Source organism: Loxodonta africana, chromosome 26, assembly GCF_030014295.1.
Source record: "Loxodonta africana isolate mLoxAfr1 chromosome 26, mLoxAfr1.hap2, whole genome shotgun sequence".
In the NCBI taxonomy this organism is placed as follows: domain Eukaryota; kingdom Metazoa; phylum Chordata; class Mammalia; order Proboscidea; family Elephantidae; genus Loxodonta; species Loxodonta africana.
Window position 1 is genome coordinate 32,415,877 of NC_087367.1, and position 26,805 is coordinate 32,442,681.

At 37.6% G+C, this 26,805-nt stretch overlaps 1 long non-coding RNA gene across 1 annotated transcript in view; it reads right to left on the reverse strand.

The window, feature by feature from the left end:
- Nucleotides 1–26,805, reverse strand: part of LOC135228705 (uncharacterized) — a 378,080-nt gene that overhangs the window by 101,692 nt on the left and 249,583 nt on the right. The gene's annotated exons all lie outside the window — the stretch shown is intronic.

The following is a 26,805-nucleotide window of genomic DNA, read 5'->3' on the forward strand; positions in this document are numbered from 1 at the left end:
TTAGCTACTTGACCTTCCAGAGCAAGTTTCAGGGTCTCTTCTGACATCCATTTTGGTCTTTTCTTTCTTTTTTGTCTTTTTAATGACCTTTTGCTTTCATCATGTGTGATTTCTTTTATGTCATTCCACAAATCGTCTGGTCTTTGGTTATTTGTGTTCAACACATTAAATCTATTCTTTGAGATGGTATCTAAATTCACGTGGGATATACTCGAGGTTGCATTTTTGCTCTCATGGCCTTGCTCTAATTTTCTTCACATTCAACCTTAACTTGCATATGAGCAATTGATGATCTGTTCCGCAGTCAGCCCCTGGTCTTGTTCTGACTGATGGTATTGAGCTTCTCCATCGTCTCTTCCTACAGTTCTGGTCGACTTGATTCCTGTGTATTCCATCCGGTGATGTCCACATGTATAGTCACCATTTAAGTTATTGAAAAAGATATCTGCAGTGAAGAAGTTGTTGGTCTTGCAAAATTCTCTGACATACTCTCCAATGACATTTCTATCACCAAGGCTATATTACCAATCCTTCTTCTTTGTTTCAAAATTTTGCATTTCAATCACCAGTAATTATCAATGCATCTTGATGGCACTTTTGGTCAATTTCAGACTCAGAAGTTGATAAAAATCTTCAATTTCCACATCTTTAGCATTAGTGGTTGGTGCATAGATTTGAATAGAAGTCATATTAACTGTTTTTTCTTATAGGCATAGGGATATTATCCTATCACTGATAGTATTATACTTCAGGATAGATCTTGAAATGTTCTTTTTGACGATGAATGCGACACCACTCTTCTTCAAATTGTCATTCCCAGTATAGTAGACCACATGATTGTCAAAATGGCCAATACCAATCAATTTCAGCTCACTAATGCCTATTTTTTTTTTTTTTTGGTGGGTAAGACCTAGGATATTGATCTTTATGGGGTCCATTTCATTTTTGACAACTTCCAGTTTTCCTAGATTCATACTTCATATAGTCCATGTTACGATTATTAATGAATGTTGAAGCTGTTTCTTCTTATTTTGAGTCGTGCCACCTCAGCAAATGAAGATCCCAAAAGCTTTATTCTATCCATGTCATTAAGGTGGCAGCTCTTTCCTAGTTGTATTTTGAGTGCCTTTCAACCTGAGAGGTTCATCTTCTGGCATTATATCAGGCCATGTTTCACTGCTATTCATAAGGTTTTCACTGGCCAATTTTTCAGAAGTAGACCACCAGGTCCTTCTTCCTAGTTTGTCTTAATCTGGAAGCTGCACTGAAACCTGTCCACTATGGGTAACCCTGCTGGTATTTGAAATGCTGGTGGCATAGCTTCCAATGTCACAGCAACAGGCAAGCTACCGTAGTAAGGCAAGCTGACAGACACATGGGGGGACATTCATGTAGAACATTGCAAATCATTGTAAGAACTTTGGCCTTTACCTGATGGAAATGAAGTACCCTTATGAGAATTTAAAAAGAGGAGTAACATCATCTAATTTATGAATAATGATCATGTTGACTGGTGTGCTTAAAAATGACTTGGTTGGGGTGTGGCAGCAGTTATAGGTTATGAGAACTACCATATTTTTACGCAAATGATGCATACTTTCTACGTTTGTTTGTCAACAACGCCCTCCTAATTTTTTTTACAGTAACATGTAAAAAAAAACTGGCATATGAGAATGGCTGGCAAATAAATGTAGAAGGCATGTGTTATTTGTATAAAAACACAGTATACCTAATCTGGATATATACACATGTATATATTAACATACAATTTTATTGTGCTTTAGGTGAAAGTTTATAGTGCAAGTTAGTTTTTCATTCAACAATTTATACACAAATTGTTTTCTGACATTGGTTGCCATCCCCTCAATGTGACAGCACTCTCTCTATATCTACCCTGGGTTCCCTGTGTACATTTATCCAGTTTTCCTGTCTCTTTCTGCTTTCTCATCTTGCTTTTGGGCAGAAGTTGCCCATTTGATCTCTTATATTTGATTTAACTAAGAAGCACACTCCTCAAAAGTGTTATTGATTGTTTTGTAAGCCTGACTAATCTTTGTCTGAAAAGTGGGCTTCGGGAATGGATTCAGTTCTGAGTTAGCAGGGTGTCTGGGATGGATATGTTTTGAAGGTAAAACCAATATGTTTCTTAAGGAATTGTTTTTGAAGTATGAAAGACAAGAGCTGAGAATTATCCCAAAATTTTTGACCTGGGCAACTAGAAGAGTGGTGTTGCAATCAGCTGAGACGAGGACAGCTAAAGATAAAAGAAATTTTAGGAGGGAGATCAGGAATTCAGTTTTGAATATATAAGTATGAGACATTTATTAGCCATCCAAGTTTAGATGTCAAGTAGGTTGTTTGTCTGGAGCTCAGTAGACAGATTTTAGTTTGGGACTCAAACACATATATATGTTTTTCAAGTCAGGAGGCCGATAAAATCACAAGAGTATAAAAAGAGAAAAGGACAAGGGGGCTGGGAGTACTCAAGAATTAATAATCAAAATATTTAAAATTTAAAAGACTGTAAATATCAAATATTTGTGAAGATATGGAACAACTAGAACTCTCAAACTGTTGGCAGGACTATAAATTGGTACAACTTTGGAAAAACATTTGACAATACCAATTAACCTGAACATGAACATAATTTATGACTCTGTAATTCTACTCCTGTGTAAACACCCAGGAAATAAATACCATGTTCACCAAAAGACATCTATAGAAATAGCAGTTTTATTTGCAATAGGCAAAAATTGAAAACAAACAAATGCTCTTCAACTGTAGAACTACACATAAATTGTGGTATGTTCTTACCATGGAATGCTATCCAACAATGAAAAAGAATGGAATACTGATCCATGAAACAACATGGGTAAATTTCATAGACATAATGTTGATATCAGACAAACAAGAATGCGTACTATATTGTTCCCTTTGTATTAATTCAAGAATACAAAAGCCAAAACCAAACCCATTGCCGTCGAGTGAAACCTGCCTCATAGAGACCCTACAGGACAGAGTAGAATTGCCCTATATGGTTTCCAAGGAGTGTCTGGTGGAATCAAACTGCCAACTTTTGGTTAGCAGCAGTAGCTTTTAACCACTTTACCACTAGCGTTTCCAATTCAAGGATAGGCAAAATTAATCTGTCATGAAGGTGGTAAGGCTTTGTGGTAGCACCTGGGAGGGAGCACAAGGGAACCTTCCAGAATGTTGTAAATGTTTCTGTATCTTAATGTGGGTGATGATTACATGGGTAGCTATGCACTTAATGATATATACACCTGACTTTATACAAGTTATCCCTCTATTAAGAAAGCAAAATAAACAAAAATCACAGAGAAGAGAAAGACTCAGCAACAGAGACTAATAAGAGTGAACAATGAGGTAGGGGAAAAATAAGAGTGCTATGTACTGAAAAACAAGTGAAGAAAGTAGAGCAGAGAAGGGAGCCAACCACTGTCAAACACTGAGGATTAAGATAAGCGCTAAGAATTGGGCAACAGATCCAGCAGTGTGGAGGTCATTAACAGCTTTGATAAGAGTAGTTTGGTAGAACGATGAAGAAAAAAATCTTGATTGGTACAAGTTTTTAGAGAAATTAGGAGGAGAAAATGGAGGTAGCAAAGACAGGTAACTCTCGAGTTTTGTTGCACAGGTAAAACAAGAAATGAAGTGGTAGCTGTTTATTAAAAGAGTGGGATCCAAAGAAATTTGGATTTATTTATTTATTTTTAAATTGGGAAAAATAAATGCACTTTTATGTAATGGTAATGATCTGGCAGAGAGGAAATAAATAATAATTTAAGAAAGAGAAGAAGAATTACTGCAATAATGTCCATAAGAAAGTAAGAGGGGCTAGAATGCAAGACACAAATGCAGCGAGTGGCTTTGGATAGGGGTGTGGACACTACTCATGGTGATAGGTCAGAAGTTAAGCAATGTAGACACAGATGCTGGTAGGTGAGAAAATTTGGTCCTGGGAGTCTGAGTGTTCTCTTCTGATTGCTTCAGTTTTCCTAGTAATGCAGGAAGCAAGGTCTTAAGCTGAGAGTAAAGATGGAGAAGGTTTCAGGAGAGAAAAGATATAAAATACCATCTAATGGAGCAAGAGAATAATTGAACTAGAGAAGCATAGTGCGACTGCTATAAAGCATTAAAGCCCACTTAGAATTTATGTCATGAGTCTAGTTTGACACCAGCCAGTGTGGTTGGGTACTTTTCTCCAGCTTTACTCAGTTGCACAGGTGCAGGTGTGGAGTAGGCAGAAAGTTAGAATTTTAACCAGAGCTGTGGTTTTGCCAAGTGAGACAAATTAGGTACAGTGCTCAGCAAAATGGCACTGTTTACATGTCCTTGGTCAGGTAACCAGTTGCCATGGAGTTAACTCTGACTCATGGTGACCCGATGTGTGTCAGAGTAGAACTGTGTTCCATAGGGTTTTCAATGGTTGATTTTTTAGAAGATTGCCAGGCCTTTCTTCTGAGGTACCTTTGGGTGGACTCAACTAGCCAGCATTACTTTTAGCAGCTGAGCAGGTTAACCATTTGTACCACCCAGGGACTCCAAGCATGTCCTATAAGGCCCTAAATGATTGCCTACTTCTGAGACCTCAGCTGGATCTTCTCCAAGGCCACGGCATACTGGCCTGATGTTCTTTCTGTTCTTGAAAACTCAAGCTGTCCCACTCGAACACTTTGTACTTCTTACTCTTCTTCCTTTACTCTGCCGTATTGTGACTGACACTCTTCCTAATGTAGGGTTTCAGCTCTTAAGTTCCAGCGCCAGAGGGCTCTCCCTCACTCCTTATCACATTACCCTTTTCAGTTATTTTTAGTACTTGTCAGTATCTAAAATATACTCAGCCCTTCTTTTTTTTTTCTTCATTTACTAATTGTCACTCTCACCACACTAGAATGTAAACTCCCTGAGAGCAAGGATGATGAATATGCTGTCCATCACTGGATCCAAAGCTTAGAACAAAATCTGGGGTCTATTAGGCCTGAGATAAATGTTTACTAAATAAATATATGAATTATTATCATCTCTGTTCTCAATCTGGGGGAACAGAGATATACATAACTGAAAACTAAACTAAACTAAAATTTCATGGCTCACTGGGGAATTCTTACATGGTGCTGAAAGGCGGATTTGAGCCTATCTGCCCACACACCCACCAGCCCTCAGAATTCAACACACTGTGTCAACAACTTGTGTTACACAACTTTCTAAAAGAGAATTCTGACAGAATGTACCCCCCCTTCACTCTGCCCTCTTGCCAAGCGAATGAAAACTAAATAAATGTTACAGCAGCTATATTCAATGGGCAGAATTCAAATTCTTCCTGCTCCGAGGCAAGGTAAAAGCAACACCAAGATTCTCAATTTTTTTAAATCTGTTTTATTTCAGAACATTGTTCTTACAAATTGTTTTTTTAACGGCTTTATTTAGCCAGTTTTCTGTTCTCAGCTTTCTACACAGAACCGTGGCATTTTCTTGATGTGTTAATTTTAGCTGCAGACACCTAATCAGAATTTTAAGGATAATTATTAGGTTGACTAACTTTCGGGAAGAAATACTAGTGTGTTTTCAACAGGCTGGCAGGATGTCTCCAACTATAAAGATGGAGGAAATAAAAACAACATGATGGTAAAATCCATTGAGGGACAGATTGCATTTTATAGGGAAGGATGTAACTTCATTTATCTGTAGTCTTTATGACTTGCAAACGTGCTCAGCACTCCTATATCCCATGGGTCTCAAAGTCAATATTTACGTGCTGGAATTCCTCATTGCCTCATAAACCAAGAGGCAACTGAGTACCTTTACTCTCTGGGAAAAAAAAAAAATGTTATACCAGGTAGCTTCCAGCAATTCCACTTCTCACTAGCGTTTTATGCATAGACTCTCAGGAAGATGCAAACCTAGGTAAACCAGAAGCCTTGATCGTTTTTCCTCTTGCACTTCGGATAAGATATTATTCGATGCTAACTTTTGATTAAATATGATTCAACTTCAACCAGAATTTCAATCATAGAAAACTCAAAAGTAAGGGTTTAGTTTTGTTTGTTTTGTTCTAATATGAATCTAAAAAATATTTATACGTGGGAAAATCCTGGTATCTTCAAATACCAAATTCAGATTTAAAGTTTCTTTCTCGAGAAAGTGATAGAGAAGACTTCTAAAGAAAAGAGCCCCTAAAAGACTTATTTAAAATGATATATTATGAAAAAATTGTATTTAATATTTAAAAACAATGAGTACTCCTCAAGGGAAAGGCACTCACCTCACAAAGACCCTTCTCATGTGGAGCTGCAGATTACAAACCTCCTTTCCCATTTCTCTCAAGGGTTTTGAATCCGTAAATATTTTCCATCCCAGCTACCTGAACATTCACCCTATTCTCTGCTCAAAAAGGCCTTCAACCCATCAATGTTTTCTGTCTGCATTATGTTGGAGAACAGAATCTAGGCACCTGACCAAGGTAAGCTCGTCTATCTGATCACGATAGGTCTCGCAACAACAAGCCATGATTCCTAAATCATGTTTTATGAGATTTTTTCTTGCTCTCTCACTTTCTCTCTCTCTCTCTCTAACACTCTCACACATACACACACACATATAGAAGGATGCTGTAGTGAAACAAGTTTGAGATTCAGATTTAAAGCAAAACATATTAGAATATTTCCCAAAGCATATAATATGCTAATATACATTATATATCTCAAAGAAAACAATAGAGAATGTAGTATTTTCCAAATATACTTGACCATACAATCACTTCTTTTTTTCAGGTAACATCTCCTATTGCTACAAAAAAACATGCATTGAGCTCTTACTGTGTGCTCTGTGTTACTTTTAATTAGTGTATACCAAGATAAATAAGATTTTCTGCCCTAAAGAAGCTTATAAATCATTAAACAGATTACATTCACAATAACTGTGCTGGCCAGTAAGGTAACCATGGTCATGTATGGCTATTTGATTAAATAAACTTAGATAACATTATAAATTCCCACTTCTTTAGTCACATTTCAAATGCTCAATAGCAACCACACAGATACAGAACATTTCCATCATTGCAGAATTTTCCACTAGACAAAGCTTCTCTGGAACATTATACTATTTTTATTAACTATACACTAATAAACCCAGCCACTAATTTTTAATATTTTTTCTCCTTTCAAAGAACTCTAAATTTTTTCAGATCTTATCCAACCACAAATCATCTTCTTAAAACAGTTAAATTTTGCTCATGATTGGCAAAAATTGTTCCTAGTTATTTTATTAATTTATTGTCCTAATGAACTGGTTTTAGACACATTGTTTTACCTGAACTAGAGAGTTAACAATCAGATAATATCAGATAAACCACTGAGTGATTCTACAATCAGAGATTTCAGGGTCTGAAAAAGCCCCTAAAGATGATGTAATCCATTTCTTCCAGTTTTATAAAGGTAGAAACTGAAGTTCAGAGAAGGTAATGGCCTTGTCTTAGGTTATACAGATGTTAAATGGCAAACTCACTTGCACCCACCTACCTCAATCATAATAGCTGCCACTATCTGCCAGGTGCTCCATGGAAACCCTGTGGGGCAGTTCTACTCTGTCCTACAGGGTTGCTATGAGTCGGAATTGACTCGACGGCACCGGGTTTGGTTTTTGGTTGGTATTCCCTGGGTCTTAAATCTTATGCCCCAGAGGGAATAAATCGCGACATACCATGCTACTGACTAACATGCAGCTGTACATAACAGGGATGTTTCTGCTGACATTCCTATGCTAATGTAAAATAAAATTCTTCTCCATGACACTATTGCCATAGGCATTAAATTTAACTTTTACTGAAGCTCAATGTGCATAGTAGATAATAAGCCCTAGAAAGAAATTCTCACTTATATTATCTAAAAGTGTGTGAAAAAGGATGCACATTTTTATTTCTCAATATTCAATTGTTATTATTAAAAAAATTTTTTTTTTTTTTTTTTTTAGCTGTCATTAAATCTGCCTGACTCATGGTGACCCCAGGCACAATGGAACTAAATGTTGCCTAGTCTTGTCCCATCCCATGATCAGTTGCACATCAAACAGTTGTGATCCATAGGGTTTTTGTTGGCTGATTTTCAGTAGATTGCCAGGCCTTTCTTCCTAATTCATCTTAGTTTAGAAGCTCTGCTGAAACTTGTTCAGCATCATAGCAATACGCAAGCCTCCACTAACAGATGGGTGGTGGCTACATATGAGTTGCATTGGCCAGGATCAAGCCCAGGTGTCCCACATGGAAGGTGAGAATTTTATCACTGAATCACCAATGCCCCCTCCCATATTTATTTACATCATCATAATAAATACCTCAAATTGTTATAACACTTGATAATTCTAGTGGTCTTTGTACATATTATTTCATTAGTGTCCACAGGATCCTATGAAAAAAAGGTAGGTATTTTTTAAATATGAGAAAACCAAGGTTCAGAGATATTAAAAATTATTTTGTCCAGGATCACATGACCATTATGCAGGAATCAGAACTCAAATTGAGTTCTTTTCACTCTAAAACTACTGTACACTGTAGCTACCTCGTTTTTTTTTTTTTAAAAAAAAAAGGTAAAATCACTCCCTTCAAGCACATAGTTTATACTCTTCCAACTAATTTTGTAAAATACAAAGCATGTAAAATAACCAGGCACCTAAAACATATTCAGTATATCATTGGTGTATTATCAGCTCTGACTATATCTCAACCCAGTATTCAGACCTTTGCATCAATTGTGAGTCATTTCATTTTCCATATGAATCATAAAAACTTAACTGCAATTAATTTTGTCTTTAACAAGCATAAATATTAATTCTATCTTCTACTAATGGATAAGCCCACTCAGGTTCCCATCATTATATCCTAGGAGAATTCTAGATTAAAGAGCTGAATGAAAAGTTTTTTCCATGTGTGAAAGTCATGAAAATCACGTTTCTCTTGGATAGATATATTTTTAAAAGAACCTAAACATTTGGCAAGTTTGCCTCAATTTTTTGGTAGATGGAAAGTATCTTTCATCGTAGCTAATAGCACATTTCCATTTACAGTAGTATATTCTCTGGATAACTGAAATTATGTGTGGACAGTTAATTTTTTACATGAAGTTTTAGATTATTGGAGAGTAAACATTATGATAAATAAAGAAAACTTTTCATCTTCTTTGATCCAGAAGAAAGTAGTAAGGGGCCCCTTTTATATACAAGGCTATACATTAAGTTAGTTTTAAAAACCACCTTCTTTGAAAAATATGAGCCCTGTAGCCTCCAAGACAGATTTTGGGTTGTGTGCCCATCTGTGTTCTCTTCATTTCCCAGGTAAAATATAGATCTCCAAATCCTCAAAAGGAGGAAGTTCTGCTTTCACATCTAATTTACGGAGCTGAATGGAAAAGAAAGAAATATGACCTTTTTGGAAAACTATAGGAAACATTCAAACAAAATATCATTGTGCTCATTAATTAGGTTCATTATATGATTCAGTTATAACAACTGATTATTTTGTAGAATTTCAGGGTTGGAGAAATACTTTGTGATCACAAAAGACAATTTAAAAGACTGATTAAGAGCACAGGCTCCAGAATCAGACAAACTATACTTTATTCCCTAACTCTGAGATATCACCGCCTCTCCTCCAAACAGATGAAGGCAATAGAATTGAAGAAGACTGACCCATGAAAGCCTATTGCCAACTTTCCCATGCTCTTTCCCCCTTTGGCTGACTGGAATGGGTATGACTACAACAGCCATGGAAACCACGTGTGCAGGTGGCAGAGTCGATACCTGTCTGAGACCCTGGATGATAACAGAATCTCCATCGATATGGGTTCCTAAATGACTACAAGAAAGAAAGCCACACTGTTGACATGTTTACCTCCCAAAGACTGCTACTAGTGCAACAAACACGCTTCTACTGTTGTGAGCTATTTTATATGTGGATGTATTTGTTACAGCAGTCAGCATTACCCTAACAAGTATACCCATTTACATGTGTCACTAGACAAATCTAATGAGGAAGAATGCTTGCCAAGCTCTTTAAGACTATGGATGATCTTTTAGGAATTTTCCAATTCCTCTCTAAAGTTTGGAAACCCCGGTTGCCTAATGGCTAAGAACTATGACGGCTAACCAAAAAGTTTGCAGTTCGAATATACCAGGAACTCCTTGGAAACCCTATGGGGCAGTTCTACTCTGCCCTTTAGGGTCACTAGAAGTCTGAATTGACTTGATGGCAATTTTCTTTTTTGTTTTTCTGGTTTCTTTAAAGTTCTGCAGTGCCTGAAAAAGTAAAGTTTTCTTTTACCTGTGATGTATCATGTGGGACAATAAAGTGTATAGGACCAAAGCATGACTAGAATTTTATTGATGACCCAAGGCAAAATAAAAAAGTTCAGCCTGCTCTTTTGCAGCAATATTAGATCTGCTGCTCTGATTTCAGCAGTAAAATCTTGTTTTGTCAGCAGCTACTGAAAGCAGGTATGACTCAGCGGACACATAAAAGCATACGTGTGAGCTAAGTAGCTATTACGTTTAGAAAACCATTTTTTGCAACTTATGTGCACTCTAACATTTCATATTTTGAGTAGTCAAAATCACCTTCTAAATGCAGAACTGAAAAAGAGTATGCTCCTCTACAAGACAGGAAAGGTACAAAAGGTATACAAGGATATGCAAAGAATCACAAAAGTCAGGGATACAGGGAAATTTAGAGAGCATTGTGTGCTACAGCTCTATTCTATAGAAAATGAAAGTAAGACACGAAAGGATTACGTGAGCTGCACAATATCATCACAACAGTTAGGACTAAAACTCGGTTCTCTTGACTCCAGGTTCAATGCCCCCGCCACCCCAGAAAACACTCATTTTTCAGGTAGCTCAGTTCCTAATGCTTTATAATTGTGAAATATTGTTTGTTTTTGTGACCTACGCTTCAACTTTTCCTCATAATGTGGTGTTTTTATGTCAAGATGTGTTTTATAACGTTGAGTATACAAAGCTAACAGTTCTGAACTTACTGGTGTTTGGTACATAGTTGGTAATCAATAAATATTGATTGCTTGAGGTTATCTCCTTTATGTTTCACAGCTTAAGGTAAGGCCTTTCTTATGGCCTCATGGTCAACTGCCTAGATTTTCCATTTAAAAAGAGAAGGGTGGGAGAAAAGAGAGTGAGAGATTTTTTACAGAGTATAATTTTTACTCTTAAAAATTGAGTTTTTCTCAACACCTGAATGTGATTTTTTATAAATAAAAACACAAATCAATCACTACTTAGTATATTTTGAACTTATACAAAATACTTCTGGGGCTGAGGGGACCATGGTTTCAAGGGACATCTAGGTCAATTGGCATAACATAGTTCATAAAGAAAATATTCTACATCCTATTTTGGTGAGTACCACCCGGGGTCTTAAAAGTTTTGGAGCAGCCATCAAAGATACATCTATTGGTACCATCCTGTCTGAGCCAACGGAGAGTGAAGAAAACCAAAGACACAAGGAATATATTAGTCCAAAGGACTAATGGAACACATGAACCACAGTCTCTACCAGCCTGAGCCCAGAAGAACTAGATCATTCCCAGCTACTATCACTGATCACAATAGAGGGTCCCGGACAGAGCGGGAGAAAAATGTAGAACAAAATTCAAAATCGCAAAAAAAGACCAGACTTACCAGTCTGACAGAGACTGGGGGAATCTCTGAGATTTATGACTCCCAGACACCCTCCTAACTCAGAAGTGAAACCACTCCTGAAGTCCACCTTCCAACCAAAGATTAGACAGGCCTATAAGACAAAAAATAACACAAGTGAGGAAAGTGCTTCTTAGTTCAGTCAAGTCTATGAAACGAAATGGGCAACACCTGCCCAAATACAAAGACAAAAAGGCAGGAAGGGACAGGAAAACTGGACGAATGGAACCCAGGGTGGAAAGGGAAAGGGGGAGAGTGCTGACACATTGTGGGAACTGCAACCAATATCACAAAACAATTTGTGTATAAATTTTTGAATGAGAAACTAATCTGTGCTATAAACTTTCACCTAAAGCACAATAAAATTTTTAAAAATATGTTTTTTTCTCAACACCCAGACATGATTTTTTATAAATGCAAACATAAATTAATTGTTACTTATTCTGTTTTCAACATAAAAAAGGCTTCTGGTTCTGGTTGTAACAGAATAAGAGGTATGCTACTCATTCTCACCCCAAAAAGAAATATACAACTCGGCAAAAACCTATAAAGCTGCTGTTTTCAGGCACTAGGCAACAGGCAATGTTCCTTGAAAGAAGGGAAACCCATGAGGTGAGTTTCCCATTTGCTCTAACATCCAAGCTGAAGCCATGAAATTTAAACAAAGACTTTAATTTGGGGCAAAGGAAAAAGAGCATAGAGATTGAGCTAGCCAGAAAACAATAATATGGCATCTTTAGAGCCCTGAAAGACAAAAACTGCCAACCTAGAGTACTATACCCCATGAATACATTGTTCCAAAATGAAGGAAAGGGAGGCGGACCCAAGATGGCGGAATAGACAGATGCTTCCGTCCAGCCCTCTTTACAACAAAGACCCAAAAAAACAAGTGAAACGAGTATATTTGTGACAAGCTGGGAGCCCTGAGCATCAAATGCAAGCTTAGACAACAAACTGAGGGACAGGGGAAGGAAGAGACTGTTCAGAAGCCGAGAGGAGTTGCTGGACCTGAATCGCCGGGAGCCCTCAGGCACTATTCCGGGAGCAGCTGTGGCAGCAGCAGCAGCTGCGGCGGGCTGATCCTAGCATTCAGCCACAGTTTCCTCAGGGAGAAGCACCGAGCCATACAGCCCACTCACACCTCCGGAACCTGAGCAGAAGGGCGCTCTCTGCAAAAGCTAAGTATCTGCGTATATTTTACTGCGCTCACCCCAACCCCAACCCAGCTTCACCAGCTGAATCCCGAGGCCCGAGATAGACCCTGGTGAGCACCTGGAGCCGTCCTCCCGGTCTTGGGGAAGGAAAAAATTTGTAACTGGGGGGGAAAAGATAATTTGCTAGCTCCATTAACTGGGGGAGCTCAGGACAGAAGTGGCTCCTGTCCAGGGATAAACCATCCGTGGACCTTGAGAAACTTCCCTTCTGAATGGGCCTGTGTGGGCCTATCTCGGGAGAATAGGCCCTTGTTGGCAAACTCCAACCATTTCAGCAGTGCAGTGGAGAGGTGGGTGTTTGAAGTTTGACATTGCTTTGCCTGTTAAACAAGGTCCTCACCTACCCACAACAGGGAGCTAAGGACTAGTGGTCCCACTTGGGTTGCCCAGCCACCTGCAATAGGGGCCCAGGGATAACTGGCACCTCCCAGTCCTTACAACAAAATCTTTGAGTGCCCATGGTCCCTCTGCAGAGCCCACCCACCAGCATGCTCTAGAGAGCAGAGACGTGTTTTTCTCAGAGACACTTGGGGGCCGGTTCTCAGCCCCCTGCCTTGTTCAGAGCATGACCCCCTATTGCAATCAGATATGGGTATACATGCCAATCACCCCTGCCCTTCTAAGACTGTAGGACAGAGCCTGTACCACACACTTGATATCAGCTACCTGGAAACCTGAGCTGAATTCATACAAGAAAACGGAATGGACTCCTAGACTGTTATATCTGATAACAGCTCTAGCCAGCTGGGGACAGGACACCAGAGCTCCAAAGGTGAAAATAATCAAGCTAGCTCGCTCAAGCAACCCATAGGGGTATACCAAAACAAAACCAAGCAAGCAGCTACAACACAGTAACAAGCATAAACTAATACAATAACTTATAGATGGCTCAGAGACAACAGTCAATATCAAGTCACATAAAGAAACAGATCATGATCACCTCAACAGGCTCTCAAAACAAAAAATCCAGGGATCTTTTAGATGAAAGTGCATTCCTGGAACTACCAGATGCAGAATACAAAAGTTTAATATACAGAACCCTTCAAGACATCAGGAAGGAAATGAGGCAATACACAAAACAAGCCAAGGAACACACAGATAAAGCAACTGAAGAACTCAGAAAGATTATTCAGGAACATAATGAAAAGTTTAATAAGCTGGAAAAATCCATAAGCAGACAGCAATCAGAAATGGAGAAGATTAACAATAAAATTACAGAATTAAATAACTCAATAGAAAGTCAGAAAAGCAGAATTGAGCAAGTAGAAGCTATTATTTCTGAACTCAAAGATAAATCAATTGGCACTAATATATTTGAAGAAAAATCAAATAAAAAGAATTTAAAAAAAATGAAGAAAACTTAAGAATCATGTGGGACTCTATCAAGAGAAATAACCTATGAGTGATTGGAATACCAGAACAGGGAGGGATAACAGAAAATACAGAGAAAATTGTTGAGAATTTGTTGGCAGAAAACTTCCCTGATATTGTGAAAGATGAGAAGATATCTATCCAAGATGCTCATCGAGAAAGTCACCAAGACATATTATAATCAAGCTTACCAAAACCAAAGATAAGGAGACAATTATAAGAGCAGTGAGGGATAAAAGAAAAGTCACCTACAAGGGAAAGCCAATAAGAATAAGCTCTGACTACTTGGCAGAAACCATGCAGGCAAGAAGGCAATGGGATCACATATTTAAAAATTGAAGGGAAAAAATTGCCTGCCAAGAATTATATATCCATCAAAACTGTCTTTTAAATATGAAGGTGAAATTAAGACATTTCCAGATAAACACAAGTTTAGGGAATTCTTAAAAACCAAACCAAAACTAAAAGAAGTACTAAAGGGAGTTCTTTGGTTAGAAAATCAATAATATCAGGTATCGACCCAAGGCTAGAACACTGGGTAGAGTAACCAGAAGTCAACCCAGACAGGGAAATCCAAAAAAAGAAAGCCCAACACAGGGTAACGGCGATGTTATTATATAAAGAAGACAACGTTAAAATAATAAAGAGGGACTAAGAAATGTAATCATACCTTCCATATGGAGAGGAAGATATGGTGATACAAAGAAATAAAAGTTATAAACTTAGAAAAATAAGGGTAAATAATAAGGTAACCACAAAGGAGGCAAACTATCCTACTCATCAAAATAAAATACAAGGGAAAAATAAAGACTCAGCAGAAACAAAATCAACAACAACAAATATGAGGAAAGGACAATATATAAAGAAAATCTACTCAGCACATAAAATCATGTGGTAAAAAGAAGCTGTCGACACACACAAAAAGACATCAAAATGATAGCACTAAATTCATACCTATCCATAATTACCCTGAATGTCAATGGACTAAATGCACCAATAAAGAGACAGAGAGTGGCAGGATGGTTTAAAAAACAAGATCCAATTATGTGCTGCCTACAAGAGACACAGCTTAGACTTAGAGACACAAACAAAATAAAACTCAAAGGATGAAAAAAAATATATTAAGCAAACAACAATCAAAAAACACCAGGAGTGGCAATATTAATTTCTGACAAAATAGACTTTAAAGTTAAAACCATCAGAAAGAATAAGGAAGGACACTATATAATGATTAAAGGGACGATACACCAAGAAGATACTAGCCCAGTGCCGTCCAGAAGATTCTGACTCATAGCGACCCTATAGGACAGAGTAGAACTGCTCCACAGAGTTTCCAAGAAGATATAAACATATTAAATATTTATGCACCCAATGACAGGGCTGCAAGATACCTAAAACAAACTCTATCGGCATTGAAAAATGAGATAGACATCTCCACAATAATAGTAGGAGACTTCAACACACCACTTTCGGTGAAGGACAGGACATCCAGAAAGAAGCTCAATAAAGACACGGAAGATCTAAAGGCCACAATCAACCAACTTGACCTCGTAGACATATACAGAACACTCCACCCAACAGCAACCAACTATACTTTCTTTTCTAGTCCACATGGAACATTCTCTAGAATAGACCACATATCAGGTCATAAAGCAAGCCTTAGCAGAATCCAAAACATTGAAATATTACAAAGCATCTTCTCTAACCATAAGGCCATAAAAGTGGAAATCAATAACAGGAAAAGCAGGGAAAAGAAATCAAACACTTGGAAACTGAACCATACCATGCTCAAAAAAGACTAGATTATAGAAGACATTAAGGATGGGATAAAGAAATTCATAGAATCCAATGAGAATGAGAACACTTCCTATCAGAACCTTTGAATACAGCAAAACCGGTGGTCGGAGGCCAATTTATATCAACAAATGCACACATCCAAAAGAAGAAAGGGCCAAAATCAAAGAACTATCCCTACAACTTGAACAAATAGAAACAGAGCAACAAAAGAAACCCACAGGCACCAGAAGAAAACAAATAATAAAAATTAGAGCTGAACTAAATGAAACAGAAAACAGAAAAACAATTGTAAGAATTAACAAGACCAAAACCTGCTTTTTGAAAAACTCAAAAAAATTGATAAACCATTGGCCAAGCTGACAAAAGAAAAACAGGAGAGGAAGCAAATAACCTGAATAAGAAATGAGATGGGCGATATTAAAACAGACTCAACTGAAATTAAAACAATCATATCAGATTACTATGAAAAACTATACTCGAACAAATTTGAAAACCTAGAAGAAATGGATGAATTCCTAGAAACACACTACCTACCTAAACTAACACAAATAGAGGTAGAACAACTAAATAGACCCATAACAAAAGAAGAGATTGAAAAGGTAATCAAAAAACTCCCAATAAAAAAAAGCCCTGGTCTGGAGGGCTTCACTGCGGAGTTGTACCAAACTTTCAGGGAAGAGTTACCACCACTACTACTAAAGCTATTTCAGAGCATAGAAAAGGATGGAATACTACCAAACTCATTCTATGAAGCCAGCATATCCCTGATACCAAAACCAGGTAAAGACACCACAAGAAAAGAAAATTATAGACCTATATCCCTCATGAATGTAGATGCAAAAATCCTCAACAATATTCTAGCCAATAAAATTCAACAATATATCAAAAAAATAACTCACCTTGACCAAGTGGGATTCATACCAGGTATGCAGGGATGGTTCAACATCAGAAAAACAAGTAATGTAATCCACCACATAAATATAACAAAAGACAAGAATCACACAATTTTATCAATTGATGCAGAAAAGGCATTTGACAAAGTTCAACACCCATTCATGATAAAAACTCTCAGCAAAATAGGAATAGAAGGAAAATTCCTCAACATAATAAAGGGCATCTATACAAAGCCAACAGCCAACATCACCCTAAATGGAGAGAGCCTGAAAACATTCCCACTGAGATCGGGAACCAGACAAGGATGCTCTTTATCACCACTCTTATTCAACATTGTGCTGGAAGTCCTAGCCAGAGCAATTAGGCTAGATAAAAAAATAAAGGGCATCCAGATCAGCAAGGAAGAAGTCAAAGTATCTCTATTTGCAGATGACATGATCTTATACACAGAAAACCCTAAGGAATCCTCCAGAAAACTACTAAAACTAATAAAAAAGTTTAGCAGAGTACCGGGATACAAGATAAACATACAAAAATGAGTTGGATTCCTCTACACCAACAAAAAGAACATCGAAGAGGAAATCACCAAATCATGCCATTTACACTAGCCCCCAAGAAGATAAAATACTTAGGAATAGATCTTACCAGAGATGTAAAAGACTTATACAAAGAAAACTACAGTACACTTCTGCAAGACACCAAAAGAGACTTACATAAGTGGAAAAACATACCTTGCTCATGGATAGGAAAACTTAACATAAAAATGTCTACTCTACCAAAAGCGATCTATACATTTATTGCAATTCCAATCCAAATCCCAACAACATTCTTTAATGAGATGGAGAAACAAATCACCAATTTCATATGGAAGGGAAAGAGGCCCCAGATAAATAAGGCATTACTGAGAACCTATTATACCGCCACAGTCGTCAAAACAGCCTGGTACTGGTACAACAACAGATACATGGACCAATGGAACAGAATTGAGAATCCAGACATAAATCCATCCACATATGAGCAGCTGATATTTGACAAAGGCCCCAAAACAGTTAAATGCTAAAAAGACAGTCTTTTTAACAAATGGTGCTGGCATTACTGGATATCCATCTGCAAAAAAAATGAAACAAGACCTGTACCTCATTCCATGCACAAAAACTAACTTAAAATGGGGATCAAAGACCTAAATATAAAATCTAAAATGGTAAAGATCATGGAAGAAAAAATAGAGACAATGTTAGGAGCCCTAATACATGACATAAACAGTATAAAAAACATTATAAAGAAAGTAGAAGAAAAACTAGATAACTGGGAGCTCCTAAAAATCAAACACTTAAGCTCATCCAATGACTTCACCAAAAGAGTAAAAAGACTACCTACAGACTGGGAAAAAGTTTTTAGCTATGACATTTCTGATCAGCGCCTGATCTCTAAAATCTACATGATACTGCAAAAACTCAACTGCAAAAAGACAAACAACCCAATTAAAAAATGGGCAAAAGATATGAATAGACACTTCACTAAAGAAGACATTCAGGTAGCTAACAGATATATGAGGAAATGTTCGTGATCATTAGCCATTAGAGAAATGCAAATAAAACTACAATGAGATTGCATCTCACTCCCACAAGGCTGGCATTAATCCAAAAAATAGAAAATAGTAAATGTTGGAGAGGCTGAGGAGAGATTGGAACACTTCTACACTGCTGTTGGGAATGTCAGATGTTACAACCACTTTGGAAATCAATTTGGCACTTCCTTAAAAAGCTAGAAATAGAACTAGCATGCGGTCCAGCAATGCCTCTCCTTGGAATATATCCTAAAGAAATAAGAGCCTTTGCACGAGCAGATATATGCACACCCATGTTTATTGCAGCACTGTTTACAATAGCAAAAACATGGAAGCAACCAAGGTGCCCATCAACAGATGAATGGATAAATAAATTATGGTATATTCAAACAACAAATTACTACCCATCGGTAAAGAACAGTGAGGAATCTGTGAAACATTTCATAACATGGAGGAACCTGGAAGGCGTTATGCTGAGTGAAATTTGTCTGTTGCAAAAGGACAAATATTGTATAAGACCACTATTATAAGAACTTGAGAAATAGTTTAACCTGAGAAGAAAACATTCTTTTGTGGTTATGAGAGGGGTGAGGGAGGGAGGGTGGGAGAGGGATATTCACTAATTAGATGGTAAATAAGAACTACTTTAGGTGAAGGGAAAGACAGCACACAGCACAGGGGAGGTCAGCACAATTAGACTAAACCAAAAGCAAAGAAGTTTCCTGAATAAACTGAATGCTTCGAAGGCCAGCGTAGCAGGGGCAGGGGTCTGGGGACCACGGTTTCAAGGGACATCTAAGTCAATTGGCATAATAAAATCTATTAAGAAAACATTCTGCATCCCACTTTGAAGAGTGGCGTCTGGGGTCTTAAACGCTAGCAAGCAGCCATCTAAGATGCATCAATTGGTCTCAACCCACTTGGATCAAAGGAGAATGAAGAACGCCAATGACACAAGGTGATTATGAGCCCAAGAGACAGAAAGGACCACAGGAACCAGCGACTCCATCATCCTGAGACCAGAAGACCTAGATGTTGGCCGGCTACAACCGATGACTTCCCTGACAGGGAACACAACAGAGAATCCCTGAGGGAGCAGGAGAGCAGTGGGATGCAGACCCCAAATTCTCATAAGACCAGACTTAGTGGTCTGACTGAGACTGGAAGGACCCCTGTGGTCATGGTCCCCAGAGCTTCTGTTGCCCCAGGACAGGAACCATTCCCGAAGCCAACTCTTCAGGCATGGATTGGACTGGACATTAGGTTGGAGAGGGATGCTGGTGAGGAGCGAGCTTCTTGGATCAGGTGGACACTTGAGACTATGTTGGCATCTCCTGCCTGGAGGGGAGATGAGAGGGTGGAGGGGGTTAGAAGCTGGCGAAAAGGACAGGAAAAGAGAGAGTGGTGGGAAAGAGCAGACTGTTTCATTAGGGGGAGAGTAATTGGGAGTGTGCAGCAAGGTGTATATGGGTTTTTGTGTGAGGGACTGACTTGATTCATAAACTTTCACTTAAAGTGTAATAAAAATTATTTTAAAAAATGAAGGGAAGTAGATTTTCAGACAAATAGAAACATAAATGTGCTGAAAATAGACCTGCACTACAAAAAATGTTAAGGAATGACCTTCAGGTTGAAGGTAAATGATACCATATGTAAACATGGGTCTATAGCAAACCAAAAAAAAAAAACCAAACCCACTGCTCTCAAGTTGATTCCAACTCATAATGATCCATAGCAGGGATCTGCAAATGTTGGATTAGAGTCCAGTCTAGCCAATTACCTCTTTTTGTGTGGTCCATGAGTTAAGACGGTTTTTAAATATTTAAATAGTTGGAAAAAATCAAAAGAAGAATAATATTTTCAGATACATGAATTGTACAAAAAATGCAAAACTTAGTGTTCACAAATAAATTTTTATTGGAATACAGCCATGATTATTTTTTCACAAATTATCTGTCACTGTTTTCACTCTACAATGACAGAGTTGAGTAGCTGGTACAGAGACCTTATAGCCCACAAAGCCTAAAATATTTACTACCAGTTTCTTTATGGAAAATTTTTGCCAAACCCTGATCTATAGAAAGATAGGAGAAACACTGGAAATGGTAAATGTGTGAGTAAATTAAAAAAAAAAATTTCTTTTTTCTTATTTTTTAAAATTTCTTTAAAAGATTTTAAAGCAAAAGTAATGGCAAAAGTTACGGGGTTTCTACATATGTAAAAGCATAATGCACTTCTTTAGGTAATATAAGAGAAATGACAAGAGCTGGGTAAATGGAAGCATAATGTTGTACGGTTCTTACATTATACATGAAGTATTAATTCAAAGCAGATATTGATAAGTTAAAGATTCATATGCTAATCTCTACAACAACAACTAAAAGAACAAAATGAAGAGATATAGATAAAAAGTGAGCAATGAAAAGAAAATGGAATGCTAAAAATATACTCAATTGATCCAAAAGAAGAAAGTAAGGGAAGAAAGAACAAGTGAAAGTAGTAGAAAACACAAAATAAGGTGGTAGTCTTAAATATACAATCTCCATAACTGCAATATATTTAAATGAACTAAACATTCCAATTAAAAGGCAAAGACTGTCAGACTAGGATCAAATTCAACACCAAATATATGATGTCCACAAGAGATGCATATACAGACACATAAAAGTTGAAAATAAAATGATAGCAAAAGATTATACCAGAAAGCAATAAGCATAAGAAAGATGTACTTATTATATTAAAATCATAGTAGTAAAGATGAAGAGGGATGTTTTATAACGATCAAATGACAAAATCATCAAGAGGACAGCACCATCTTAAGTGTGTATTTACATAATAAAAGAGCTTCCAAATACCTGAAGCAAAACAAGAAAATAAAAATGGAAAAACAAAAAAAATTACCACTCTTCTCTCTATAATTGATAGAATAGGTAGACAAATATCAGTAAAGATATAGAATATGTGAAAAACACTATCAAACAATTTAAGCATATAGAAATTCATAGATCATTACACAAAACAATTGCAAGATTCACATTCTTTTGAAGTGCACGTGAAATATTCATCAAGATAGATCATACAGTGAGTCAGAAAACAAGATTTAATTTCAAAGGATTGAAAACATACAGAATATATTTTCTAACCATAACCTGTTGCCATTGAGTAGATTTGGACTCATAGTCACCCTATAGGACTGAGTAGAACTGCCCCATAGAGATTCCAAGGTGGATTCGAACTGTTGACCTTTTGGTTAGCAAATATAGCACCTAATCACTACACCACCAGGGTTTCTTTTCTAACCATAACAGACTTAAATTAGAAATCAAGAACAAAAAGATATCTGGAAAATCTACAAATATTTGGAAACCAAACAAAACAGTTCTAAATAAAACATGGGTCAAAAAAAAAAAAAAATCACAAAATAATTCAGACAATATTTTGAACTGAATGTTAATGGAAATACAACATATTAATATTTGTGGGTTGCAGCTAATATGGTCTTTAAGGGAAATTTATATCATTAAATGCTTATATTAGAGAACAAAAGTTTAAAATCAATAATAATCTAAGATTCAGTTAAAAAATCTAGAAAAATAGGGTAAATTAAATCCAAAGTAAGTAAAAGTTGTTGCTGTGTTGTTAGGTGCCGTCGAGTTGGTTCTCACTCATAGCGACCCTATGCACAGCAGAAAGAAACACTGCCCGGTCCTGAGTCATCCTTACAATTGTTGTTACGCTTGAGCCCATTGCTGCAGCCACTGTGTCAATCCACTTCGTTAAGGGTCTTCCTCTTTTTGGCTGACCCTGTACTCTGCCAAGCACGATGTCCTTCTCCAGGGACTGATCCCTCCTGACAACATGTCCAAAGTATGTAAGAGGCAGTCTCGCCATTCTTGCCTCTAAGGAGCATTCTGGTTGTACTTCTTCCAAGACAGATTTGTTCATTCTTTTGGCAGTCCATGGTATATTCAATATTCTTCGCCAACACCACAATTCAAAGGCGTCAACTCTTCTTCGGTCTTCCTTATTCATTGTCCAGCTTTCACATGCATATGATGCAGTTGAAAATACCATGGCTTGGGTCAGGCACACATTACTCTTCAAGATGACATTTGCTTGACTGCTGCTTCCATGGTTGTTGATTGTGAATCCAAGTAAAATGAAATCCTTGACAACTTCAATCTTTTCTCCATTTGTCATGATGTTGCTCATTGGTCCAGTTGTGAGGATTTTTGTTTTCTTTATGTTGAGGTGCAGTCCATACTGGAGGCTGTGGTCTTTGATCTTCATTAGTAAGTGCTTCAGGTCCTCTTCACTTTCAGCAAGCGAGGCTGTGTCATCTGCATAACGCAGGTTGTTAATGAGTCTTCCTCCAATCCTGATGCCCCCTTCTTCTTCATATAGTCCAGCTTCTTGTATAATTTACTCACCATACAGATTGAATAGGTATGGTGAAAGAATACAGCCTTGATGCACACCTTTCCTGACATTAAACCACTCAGTATCCCCTTGTTCTGTCCAAACAACTGCCTCTTGATCTATGTAAAGGTTCCTCAAGAGCACAATTAAGTGTTCTGGAATTCCCATTCTTCACAATGTTATCCATAATTTGTTATGATCCACACATTTGAATGCCTTCACATAGTCACTAAAACACAGGTAAACATCCTTCTGGTATTCTCTGCTTTCAGCCAGGATCCATCTGACATCAGCAATGATATCCCTGGTTCCATGTCCTCTTCTGAAACTGGCCTGAATTTCTGGCAGTTCTGTGTTGATATACTGCTGCAGCCGCTTTTGAATGATCTTCAGTAAAATTTTGCTTGCGTGTGATATTAATGATATTGTTCTATAATTTCCACATTTGGCTGGATGACCTTTCTTGGGAATAGGCATAAATATGGATCTCTTCCTGTGAGTTGGCCAGGAAGCTGTCTTTCATATTTCTTGGCATAGATGAGTGAGCACCTCCAGCGCTGCATCTGTTTGTTGAAACATCTCAATTGATACTCAATCAATTCCTAGAGCCTTGGAAATGTAAATAGAAGGGAAAGCAATAATAAAATAAATTTGGAAATCAATTAAAAATAAAATGGACAACGATAGAGAAAATCAATGAAACTAAAAGCTTATTCTTTAAAAAAAATAACAAAAATGATAGGCCCCAGTTAGTTTGGCCAAGAAGAAAGGCCAGGTTATTAATTATTAATACTCTTTGAAAGACACAAACTATAAAAACAGATATATGAAATAAAAGAAAATATGAATAACTCTATCACTTAAATAAATTGAATTTATAACAAATTACTTTTGTAAAAGTGTAAACTACAGAAGTTTTCATTGGTGCATTCTATTGATCATTTAATAAGTAAATAACACCACTACTATATAAGTAAAGGAGAAAGAAATATTCCCCAAATCATTTTTCAATGCCATCGTAACCCCAATATGAAACCAAACAAGGATATTGCAGTTACAGTTCAACATATTTACCCTCAAGAAAAGAATCATATACAGCAAAAGAGATGTGCAATGATCATACACACATTAAAAATAAGTGCCCCAAACTCGAATCAAACGAAATGTCCATCAGGAAGAGAATGTATATACAAATAAAGAGAAATGAACTATCAATACATGCAGCAACATGAATAAACTTCAAAACATCATGCCGAGCAAAACAAGCGAGGCATAAAAAAGCATATAGGAGAGGTGCGGTCAAGATGGCAGAAAAGCCAGAGGCTTCTGGCGATCCCTCTTACAACAGAGGCCAAAAAATCAAGTGCAACAATTATATTTATGACAAGCTAGGAGCCCTGAACATCCAAGGTAAAGTCAGAAAACGGACTGAGCGGAAGGGGGAGAGACAGGTGGTTCAGAAGCAGACAGGAGTTGCTGTCCTGAATCACTGGGATCCAACAGGCACCACTCCCAAGAATGACTGCGGTGGGCTGGTGGTAGCGTTCAGCTGCAGTTTCCTCAGGGAGAAACAGCCAGATGCACAGCCTACTCACAACTGCAGACCCAGAGAAGAACGGTACTCTCAGCAAAAGTTAAGTATTTGGGTATATTTTACTGCACACCCAGCCCCCAAGCCAGCTTCAGTAGCTGTTGATTTCCCTGGGCCTTAGATAAGCCCATTTGAGACATACCCCTGGCCTTGGAGAAGGAATAAATTCACATCAGGGCAATAAGATAATTTGCCAGCTCCACTAACTGGGGATCTCAGGACAGAAGCAACTCCTGTCTAGGCATTAACAGTCCATGGACTTTGAATACCTTTACCCCCTGCATGGACCTGTGTGGGCCTATTTCAGGAGAATAGGCCCTTGCTGGCAGACTACAAATGTTTAAGCTGTGCAGTAGAGAGGTGGGTGTTTAATATTTGACACGACTTTTCCTATTAAACAGAGACCACACCTACCCACATCAGGGGCCTTAGGAGTGGTGGCTCCATTCAGGCCACTGAGCCACCCCCGACAGGGGTCCAAGGATAATTGGTATCTCCCAGCCTTTACAACCAAAAGCACTGGGTGCCCATGGTCTGTCTGCAGAACCCACGCACCTGTATGCTTTAGGGAACAGGGAAATGCTTTCCTCAGAGACACTTGGGGGACAGTTCTCAGCCCCCTGCCTTTTTCAGAGTGCAACCCCCTGCTGCAACCAGATACCCATACTTACAACAAACACTCCTGCTCCTCTAAGACTGCACAACAGAGACTGTACCACACACTTGATGACCAGCTACCTGGACATCTGAGCTGAAGCCACACAAGAAAAGTCAATGGATTCATAAGATCATACACCTGATAACAGCTCTAGCCATCTGGTGACAGGACGTCAGAGCTCCAATGGTGAAAATAATCAAGTTAGCTCACTCAAGCAACCCATCTGGAAAATCAGAACTAAATAAAGCAAGAAACTAGGATCTAGTAAGCAAACATAAAATAAATGAATACAATAACTTATACATGGCTCGGAGACAACAGTCAATATCAAACCACATAAAGAAACAGACCATGATCACTTCAACAAGCTCTCAAAATAGAGACTAAAATAATCTCCTGGATGAAGGTGCCTTCCTGGAATTACCAGATGCAGAATACAAAAGATTAATATACAGAACTCTTCAAGACATTAGGAAGGAGGTGAGGCAATTTGCAGAACAAGTCAAGGAATACACAGATAAAACAACTGAAGAAATTAAAAAGGTTTTTCAAGAACATAAGGGAACATTTAGTAAGCTGCAAGAATCCATAGACAGACAGCAATTAGAAATTCAGAAGATTAACAATAAAATTACAGAATTAGACAACTCAGTAGAAAGTCAGAGGAGCAGAATCAAGCAAGTGGAAGGCAGGATTAGTTACCTTGTAGATAAAGTACTTGGCACGAATATATCTGAAAAAAAAATCAGATAAAAGAATTAAAAAAAAAAATTAAGAAACCTTAAGAATTATGTGGGATTTTATGAAGAGAAATAACCTACGAGTGATTGGAGTACCAGAGCAGGGAGAGATAAGAGAAAATACAGAGAGAATTGTTGGCAGAAAACTCCCCTGATATTGTGAAAGATGAGAAAATATCTATCCAAGATGTTCATTGAACTCCACAGAAGGTAGATTTTAAAAGAAAGTCATCAAGACATATTATAATCAAACGTGCCAAAACCAAACATAGTGAAAGAATTTTCAGAGAAGCTAGGGAAAAATGAAAAGTTACTTAAAAAGAAGAGACAAGAAGAATAAGCTTGGACTACTTGGCAGAAACCATGCAGGCAAGAGGGCAATGGGATGACTTATATAAAGTATTCAAGGAAAAAAATAGCCAGCCAAGAATCATATATCCAGCAAAACTGTCTCTCACATATGAAGGTGAAATTAGGACATTTCCAGATAAACAGAAGTTTAGGGAATTAGTAAAAAACAAACAAAACTACAAGAAATACTCAAGGGAGTTCTTTGGTTAGAAAATCGATGATATCAGGTATCAACCCAAGACTAGAACACTGGACAGAGCAATCAGATGTTAACTCAGACAGGGAAACCACAAAAATAAATCAAGACTAAAAAACACCCCAAACAGGGGGACAGCGATGTCATTATGTAAAAGAAGACAACATTAAAATAATAAAGAGGGACTAAGAGATGTAGTTGTACATCTTTCATAAGGAAAGGAAGATAAGGGGATACAAAGAAAAAAAGTCAGGTTTCAACTTAGAAAAATAGGGGTAAATATTAA